A 9,800-nucleotide genomic window follows, 5' to 3' on the forward strand; every position below is an offset into this window, starting at 1 on the left:
TAACGGAAGGAGCAGAGCTGCCACCCGTACCCGTTTTCTGAGCCTAGTCCAGAGGGAGACCCGGCCTATCTACACACACAGACAGGAGAGGACTCATTCTGAAGTCTAGGAACACTCTGATGCGGGGTCCTGATTAAGCACTTGAATTACTCGGAGGTTCTCAGACCCCCGTCCCTGGTGACCGCAGAACTCCGTGAGGAGCAGGGAGAAGCCTTGCAGCTGTACTCTCCACACTGAGTAAAAACCCTGGAAGTCAACCCTTATGGCCTCCAGACTCATTATTTCTGCACTGCACCGTACCACGCAGCACCAGACCTCCTACACTACAACTCCCTCCATCCTCGTCTCTGTCCTGAGGCCCTGCTTCGCCTGTGGGGAGTAGTGTCAATGACTGCTGCCACAACATCCCGCCTCAGAGGACTGCAGCAGCCCTGGTGGCCTTCACCAGGTACCACAGGTGACGTAGTCGATAGCAACCACTCAACCCTGATAGCCCGTACCACCTTTTTTCTAATGTGACGGCCCTGGGCACGGACCAGGTCCAGGCCACGACTGCGACCCCACAAAACATCTGACCCGGCTCCGAGTAATCCCCTCATCTTCCCTGGGTAGGGCTGCGAGCGTCACACTGCCAAATTTTGATAGGTGCTTGCACTTGAAATGTGGCCTTTTAGGCTCATGGAGACGGAAACTTTTCACAACCTCATGCCGGCGGCGGCCGAGTGTCATACTCGGTCCCCAGCCACCACTATAGTTCCCGGTATCGCCTCCGCCTTCCACAAACATGGGTCCCACAACATTACCCGTGCCCTCCCCAGTGCACCAACTGGGAAGGACCGCCTAACCACAAACACGTGGACAGGTGAATGTGGCCAGGGACGGTACGGAGCCAGTCCACAACTTTTTTTGCTAAGAGTTGTATTTAGCTCGGTGAAAGGACTGGCATAGAGGGAAACCGTATGTACCCTGCGTGTCATTTCTCCCAGGAAGTCCTGTAATTGAGCTTGTTGCAGAAGCAATGACAGCCTGTCCAACATCAACTCGCACTTGTCGGTGGTGCTTTGACACACACACATCTTTCTTTGCACATTTAATTTCTTCAATACAGAGTTGGACAATGGCCTGATCTGTAATGCGTTTTGAGAAATAACATGCATAAGCATGGCCGATCCACATTAAAAAAGCAGCCATAGAGTGTCCGGGAACCTTCCCCCACACTTTTCTTAGCCAGGGCTGCTTTTCGGCAGGGTTGGACGGGCTCACCAGAGAACCGGAGACTCATCCGGCGGGCCTTGGCTTCTCCTTCAGGAGAGTTCATAGTGCCGAGGTGAGGCCATGATGATCATAGAATCATAGAATCATAGAATCATAGAATGGTAGAGTTGGAAGGGACCTCCTGGGTCATCTGGTCCAACCCCCTGCTCAAAGCAGGATTCACTAGATCATCTCAGACAGATGTCTGTCCAGCCTCTGTTTGAAGACGTCCATTGAAGGGGAACTCACCACCTCTCGTGGCAGCCTGTTCCACTCATTAATCACCCTAACTGTCAAAAAGTTTTTTCTAATATCTAATCTGTGTCTCCTCCCATTTAGTTTCATCCCATTGCTTCTAGTCTTTCCTTGTGCAAATGAGAATAAAGATGATCCTTCTACAATGTGACAGCCCTTGACATATTTGTAGACAGCTATTAAGTCTCCTCTCAGTCTTCTTTTTTGCAAGCTAAACATTCCCAAATCCTGCAACCGTTCCTCATAGGACATGGTTTGCAGACCAGTCACCATTCTGGTCGCTCTTCTCTGAACTTGCTCCAGTTTGTCGATGTCTTTTTTAAAATGTGGTGCCCAAAACTGTACACAGTATTCCAGATGAGGTCTGACCAAAGAGGAGTAAAGACCGATAATGACTTCACGTGATCTAGACTGTATGCTTCTGTTAATACATCCCAGAATTGTATTTGCCTTTTTTGCTGCTGCATCACACTGTTGACTCATGTTCAGTCTATGATCTATTAGTATACCTAAGTCTTTTTCACATGTACTGTTGCTTAGCTCTATTCCTCCCATTCTGTATATGCTTTTTTCATTTTTATTGCCCAGATGTAGTACTTTGCATTTTTCCCGGTTAAAAACCATTCTGTTGGTTGCTGCCCACTGCTCCAGTTTATTTAGGTCTTTTTGAATCCTCTCTCTCTCTTCTCTAGTATTAGCTATCCCTCCTAGCTTTGTGTCATCAGCAAATTTAATCAGTTTACCCTCAATTCCTTCATCTAAATCATTGATAAAGATGTTGAACAATACAGGTCCCAGGACGGAGCCCTGTGGTACCCCACTTGAGACATTCATCCAGCTGGATGTGAAGCCATTTACAACCACCCTTTGAGTCCGATCACTAAGCCAGTTATGAATCCACCTAACAGTTGCCTGGTCCATTGCATACTTGGTCATTTTTTCAATAAGGATGATGTGAGATACTTTGTCAAATGCTTTGCTGAAGTCAAGATATACTATATCTACAGCATTTCCCTGATCCACCCAGTCAGTGATTCTGTCATAGAAGGAAATTAAGTTAGTCTGACATGACTTGTTAGTTACAAACCCATGCTGACTCTGGTTAATCACTTCATTCTTATCCATGTACTTACATACATGTTGTTTAATAATTTGTTCAAAGATCTTTCCTGGTATAGAAGTCAGACTCACCGGCCTATAGTTCCCTGGGTCCACCTTCTTCCCCTTTTTGAAGATAGGAACAACATTTGCTCTTCTCCAGTCTTCTGGGACTTCTCCTGTTCTCCAAGAATTTTCAAAGATTATGGAGAGTGGTTCTAAAATTTCTTCTACAATCTCCTTCAGTACTCTGGGGTGTAATTCATCTGGACCTGGAGACTTGAACTCATTTATGTTAGCTAAATATTCCCTCACAATCTTTCTGTTTACTGATAACTTGGATTCCTCTATTCCTTTAAAAGGACAGTGAAGATCAGTTGATGTTACATTTTCTTTCTGAGAGAAAACAGATGCAAAATAGGAATTAAAAAGTTCGGCCTTCTCAACATCCTCTCTTACCATTTCTCCATTTTCATCCTGTAAAAATCCTATAGCATCTTTGACTTTTCTTTTACTTTTGACATACCCCCAAAATCCTTTTTTATTGCTTTTGACATCTCTTGCAAGCCTTAATTCATTGTCAGCTTTAGCTAACCTGATACGTGCCCTGCAGGATCTGCAGACTGCATTATAATCTTCTTTAGATATGCCTCCCTCTTTCCATTTAATAAACATTTCTTTCTTTCTTTTTAGCATGTGTTTAAGTTTTGTGTTCATCCATCCTGGTTTCCTTAAATGCTTCCCATTCTTCCTACTTTTCGGGATTGTTAACGATTGTGCTTTGAGAATCTCATTTTTAAAAATTTCCCATCCTTCCTGGACATTTTTGTCCTTAAGGACATCCAGCCATTGGATCCCTCCTATTCTCTTTCTGAGTCTCTTAAAATCTGCCTTTCTAAAATCTAACCTTGAAGTTTGAGTCTTCACATGTCTTCCTCCTCTAGTTATCCAAAATTCTATAATAGCATGATCGCTGCCTCCTAGGGTCCCAGCCACCTTTACCTCCTCAACCATTTCCTCCCTGTTTATAAGGATTAGATCCAAAGTAGCAGATCCCCTTGTTTTCTCCCCTACCTTTTGGAAGATAAAGTTGTCAGCAAGAGAGGATAAGAATTTGCTTGACCTGTTAGTTTTACTTGAGAGAGATTCCCAACAAATGTCTGGATAGTTGAAATCTCCCATGACCACTACGTCATATTTTTTGGAGAACTTGGTCATTTGATACATAAAGAGTTCATCCATATCTTCAGCTTGCCCAGGTGGCCTGTAGTAAATGCCTACAATGGTGTCCTTTCCGTTGTTCTCTCCTTGTATTCTTACCCAAACAGTTTCCACAGAACTCCCAGTCTCTGAAGCTTCAATCTCTGTGCAGATATACGCTTTTCTAACATACAATGCAACACCTCCTCCTCGTTTATCAAGTCTGTTTCTTGCAAATAAGTTGTATCCTTTTAGCCTTTTATTCCAATCATATGTATCGTCCCACCAAGTTTCAGTGATTCCAATGACATCATATTCCTTTTCCTGCATTAGTAGTTCCAATTCTCCTTGTTTGTTGCCCATGCTTTGTGCATTTGTATAAAAACATTTTAGTTTGTGATTGGTTTCTCTTCCTCCCATATTTTTATTATTTAGATTTTTTTGTCTTTGTTCTTCTTTTCCACTTCCAGTAGCAGAGATCTCAATAGTATTTGTCAGCTGTATGGCTTTTTCTGGCCTTTTGCTTCCCTTCCCACATTGTTCTAGTTTAAAGCTCTTCTGATGAGGGTAGCAAGGCGACTTCCAAATACATGTTTTCCAGTCTTCGTAAGGTGCACCCCATCTCTAGCAAGTAGTCCATCGTATAGGTAATTCATTCCGTGATCCAGAAATCCAAATCCTTGTTGACGGCACCATCGACGTAGCCAGTTGTTCACCTGTAGAATCTTATTCCACCTCATTGTTCCATGGCCATCCACTGGGAGGATGGATGAGAAGACCACCTGCGCTCCCAATTCTTTCACTTTCTTGCCTAAGTCTTCAAAGTCACTGCAGATGGTTGCCAGGTCCTTTCTTGCGGTGTCATTTGTCCCCACATGTATTAGCAGGAATGGGTAGTGATCTGTAGGTCTGAAGAGTCTTGATATCCTGTCAGACACATCTTTAATTTTTGCTCCTGGAAGACAGCACATTTCTCTTGAGGTTATGTCTGGTCTGCAGATAGCAGATGATGATAGAGGCCACCATCTGCTTAGTTTTCTGTTATATGGAATGCAAGTGAAAGTATGCAGCCAGCCACCCACCCACCCACAGGCCGCAACACTAAACTGCCAGATTTCTGGGCAGCTCTTTGCACTTGAAATATGGCCTTTTAAGCTCGTGGAGGCGGAAGCTTTTCGCAACCTCATGCCGGCGGCGGCCGGGTGTCCATACTCGGTCCCCAGCCTCCACTATATTTCCCGGTATCGCCTCCGCCTTCCACAAGCACGGGTCCCACATCATTACCCGTGCTCTCCCCAATGCACCAACTGGGAAGGACGGCCTAACCACAAACACGTGGACAGGTGAATGTGGCCAGGGATGGTACAGAGCCAGTCAACAACTTTTTTTGCTAAGAGTTGTATTTAGCTTGGTGAAAGGACTGGCATAGAGGGAAACCGTATCTACCTTGTGTGTCATTTCCCCCAGGAAGTCCTGTAATTGAGCTTGTTGCAGAAGCAATGGCAGCCTGTCGAACATCAACTCGCACTTGTCGGTGGTGCTTTGACACACACACACATCTTTCTTTGCGCATTTAATTTCTTGAATACAGAGTTGGACAACGGCCTGATCTGTAATGCGTTTTGAGAAATAACATGCATAAACATGGCCGATTCACATTAAAAAAGCAGCCATAGAGTGTCCGGGAACCTTCTCCCACACTTTTCTTAGCCAGGGCTGCTTTTCAGCAGGGTTGGATGGGCTCACCAGAGAACCAGAGACTCCTCCGGCGGGCCCTGGCTTCTCCTTCAGGAGAGTTCATAGTGCCGAGGTGAGGACATGATGATGATAGAGGCCACCATCTGCTTAGTTTTTTGTTACTTGGAATGCAAGTGCAAGTATGCAGCCAGCCACCCACCCACAGGCCGCAACACTAAACTGCCAGATTTCTGGGCAGCTCTTTGCACTTGAAATATGGCCTTTTAAGCTCGTGGAGGCGGAAGCTTTTCACAACCTCATGCCGGTGGCGTCCGGGTGTCCATACTCGGTCCCCAGTCGCCACTATATTTCCAGGTATCGCCTCCGCCTTCCACAAGCACGGGTCCCACAACATTACCTGTGCCCTCCCCAGTGCACTTAATGGGAAGGACCGCCTAACCACAAACACGTGGACAGGTGAATGTGGCCAGGGACGGTACGAAGCCAGTCCACAACTTTTTTGGCTGAGAATTGTATTTAGCTCGGTGAAAGGACTGGCATAGAGGGAAACCGTATCTACCCTGCATGTCATTTCTCCAAGGAAGTCCTCTAAAGGTGCTTGTACAGTACTTGAAATGTGGCCTGAACATGACTTGTTACGGCCAATATGGTTTCTTACCTGATGGCTTCCCTTTTCCCATCATACCCAGGGATCCCATGATCCCGTCACTAAAATAAAGACTCTACAACCTGTTATTCGTTGGATAAATTTGGCCACAGCGGCCGTTTATTAACAAACAACAAATAACAATCAAAATAACAATGAAATATATATATATATATATATATATATATATATATATATATAGAGAGAGAGAGAGAGAGAGAGAGAGAGAGAGAGAGAGAGGGAGGGTTCTTGTAGCTAATAGATCTGGCTTTAAATTAACTATAAAAATCAACCACCATGTTACCCTCAGCTGTGCATCACCAGCTCGAGGGCACCAAAACTTCCACATTCTGTGAAAGACCAACCAACTAAATGCTCCCAAGGTAAAACCCCATCCAGAGCCCAGAACCGACTGCCAGATCACCCCCCCACTCAATTTAAACGACCTGGAATTTTCCCAATTCCTTCCACCGACAATTCGGTACCAACGCCAAGAACCCCACCCCCCGCCAACCATGAACAGCCCTGAAACCTTAGGCTCGTGAGTGCCCCAAAGCCACCAACGCCCTTTCAATCCCCTCCTGTATTGCAAGGGCCCAAAGATCGATACCGATAGCATTGAGTTGAACACCATCCTTTAACCAAAAATTACCAACCCCCGATTCCAACTCAAAGTGCCTAACTCTGATCCCACCATTCCTTGACACAAAGCTAGACACGGCCCTATTTAATTTCACTCTTGCTCTATTTATTTCTTTTACCAATCTGGCCGCCCGCCATTTCTTCCTGGGCACTATATCTGACCAAACCGTCAGAACCCCCGGGAACGAAGTTCACAATCTCAGAAAATCAAAACAGATATCCCGAATTAACTCTCTCACGGGTCTTGCCCCCAAATCATTCCCTCCCAAATGCACAACCAGAATATCCGGTGTTCTGTCCAATCTTGCCGCTTTATGAAATTCCGACAAAAAACGGCTCCATACCATCCCCCTAAAACCTAGCCACCTTATAACCACTTGTACACTCGGAAAGCTCAATTGCCTACCGTCACGCCTTACGTCAGCACGCAGCGCCCCCCAATGCACATACGAATGTCCGAAAATCCAAGCTAACAAGGGAACGCCACCTAAAAGAAAAATAAACACGCATATTCAACAACTATTCAACAACTCACAAATGAGCAAAGTCCTGCGGCATTTAACGGCGAACATACGTCAAATAACGGTCCGAATTCCACCTTCCAATCCGCTTTATCACCTCCTCCCCCAAACCGCACCTTTCGGCCTCAGACGCTGCGCCAATTCTAAAGGAATGTGAACCATAAACACCTGGGCTAAGGCCCAACTCCTGCACCCCCTTTTTTAGGACCACTATAAACTGGAAACGGGAATGAAATGACCCGTCGCAATGACATAACAGTGGGCCGGATCTACCTGACCACGCTTACCAATAAACTTCCAAGCACCTTCTTAGACACATTAGAGCCCCGTCCACTCTACCTAAAATGACGCGCTTACCTCTACCCAACTGATCAGTTTTTGCGCATCTAATCCAAAAATCGATACCCCAGGCCCAGCAACTCGTGTCTTCGGATAATAAACCTTCCACCCTATTCCTGCTGGGGGCGACCAATTCACCTACTCTCATCGCCCCGAAAAAAGCTAAGGAAAAGGCTAACTTAAACAGAGCCGCCTCAAAAGTAGAACAACAAATCCTTTCCAAAACAAGACCTAACCTTTCCAACATACTAAATGTGACTGGCCTACGCTTATCCAAACTCTTGCTACCTTTCCGAAAACCTCAAAGTGCCTGCTTGACCAAAAAGGATTTAGTAACATCAGTAGTGTTGAGCCACCCCCGTAGTGTTCGAGTTCGGTTCGGTTCGTCGAACACCCGTGTGTTCGCCGAACTGTTCGTCGAACTGTTCGTCGAACACCTTCGAACACCGTTAAAACCAATGGCAGGCAAACAAAAACACATAGAAACACATAGAAAACACCTTCAAAGGTGTCCAAAAGCTGACAAACTGCTCAGAAGACATAACTAACACATGGAAAAGTGACAAGTACATATAGTCATGCGAAAATAAAAGAGGTGGAGGAGTAAAAGGAGGGGGAGACACAGATATAGGCATGTCATGCCCTTCTAAAATCCAAAAAGTGAGAAGCCGACAGGGCCAGTCCGCTCCTGCCCGTGCCACCTCCGTGTCGCCGGGTTTGTGCCAGAGCCGCGGTGAACCCTGATGGCCAGCCCCCCTCTCCCAATACTGGTGCCTGTCCGCTGGTGGGTCGAGCGAGCCCCCCTGTGGTGGAGGCAGCTCTAAGCTTTTTAATTTAAATTGTCTCTCTAATTTGAATGAATACACTTTAAATCCATTTACAAGGATCTATTGGAGGGCAAGTCTCATGCCAGCAGCCGCGTAATTCCAGCTCCAGTAGCGTCCACTAAAGCTGCTGCAGTTAAAAAGCTTTTATAAGGATCGAGCTCGGCTGTCCACCGCAAGGCATCCTACTGCCAGTCCCAGCCCCTATGCCTTGGGGTGCCTCCTGATGCTCTTCACTGAGTATCCCGTGGTCCCGAAGCATTTCCTTTGAAAAAATGAAGTGTCCAAACTACAGGTGGTGTAGCTTGCTTAACAGCCGGGATAATCCGCTGACTAGCAGACCCTGCTACTAGGCACAAAGTATTTCCTGGGCTAGATGCAGTTAAAAATTTGTAATTAGATACTCTCGTTGGATGCTGAGAAAGCATTCCATAGAGTCTCCTGGCACGCCATATATGATTCTCTTAAAAAGCTTGGGGTAGGGGTCTAGGGGACCCTTTTATAGCCAAAATCACGGCCCTGTATCGCAATACGTCACCTAGGCTGAAGATAAATGGAACTGTAGCACCCTGAGGGCTCGGTTGCTACAGACGTATTGCACCTCACCCAGAGGTGTGATATCTCACTCTCAGGTAAGGATGGAGTGTGGATCAGGACCCGACACCTGCATGCATTACACCACATTGCCGTGGGGCAGGGCGACCAATATGCCCCTGAGATGGGCACGACAGTCCCTGTCCCTGGCTGGAGTGGGGGGAGGGAACACTGAGGAAGGGGAACCCTGTAGTGCAGGAGCAGGGAGGAAGCAGTTCCTGGGTGCATTGAGAAGGGAGTATAAAAGGTGGGCACCATCTTAGTTCAGTGCAGAGAAGTCTGAGCAGAAGTGGCAGGGAGCAGGGGCTCTGCATGAGCTCTGCTCCGGAGGCGGGCCTAGTAACAGAGGCCCAGGCCTGGAAGAGGGAGAAGGAAGGAAGAGGAGCGGAGAAGGCTCCAGGATCGAGGAACGAAGGGATCTCAGGGGTGCAGACGGGCGAGTCGCCACCGCACGCCAGAATCCACCTGCGTGGAGGGGTCAGGCCAAAGGGGGAGACCGGTCCCCGAAACTAGTGGAGGCAGGAAACGACCCTCAGCTAGAAACAGGAGGCTGTGACATTTTATGTGGCGCAGCCCCTCGCTACACCCGCTAGGAAGGCACCACATAGGGTCAGGGAAACTGGCGCCAAGTTTACCAAGAGGAGGCCCGAGGCAGCCGGACAGAAGGGTTGGTAAGAAAGGCCAGACAAAGGACACACAAAGGGGGTCCTGTGAAGCGCTCCAAAGTTA

Source organism: Phyllobates terribilis, unplaced genomic scaffold, assembly GCF_046119375.1.
Source record: "Phyllobates terribilis strain yellow unplaced genomic scaffold, ASM4611937v1 Scaffold_11__3_contigs__length_659146591, whole genome shotgun sequence".
In the NCBI taxonomy this organism is placed as follows: Eukaryota; Metazoa; Chordata; class Amphibia; order Anura; family Dendrobatidae; genus Phyllobates; species Phyllobates terribilis.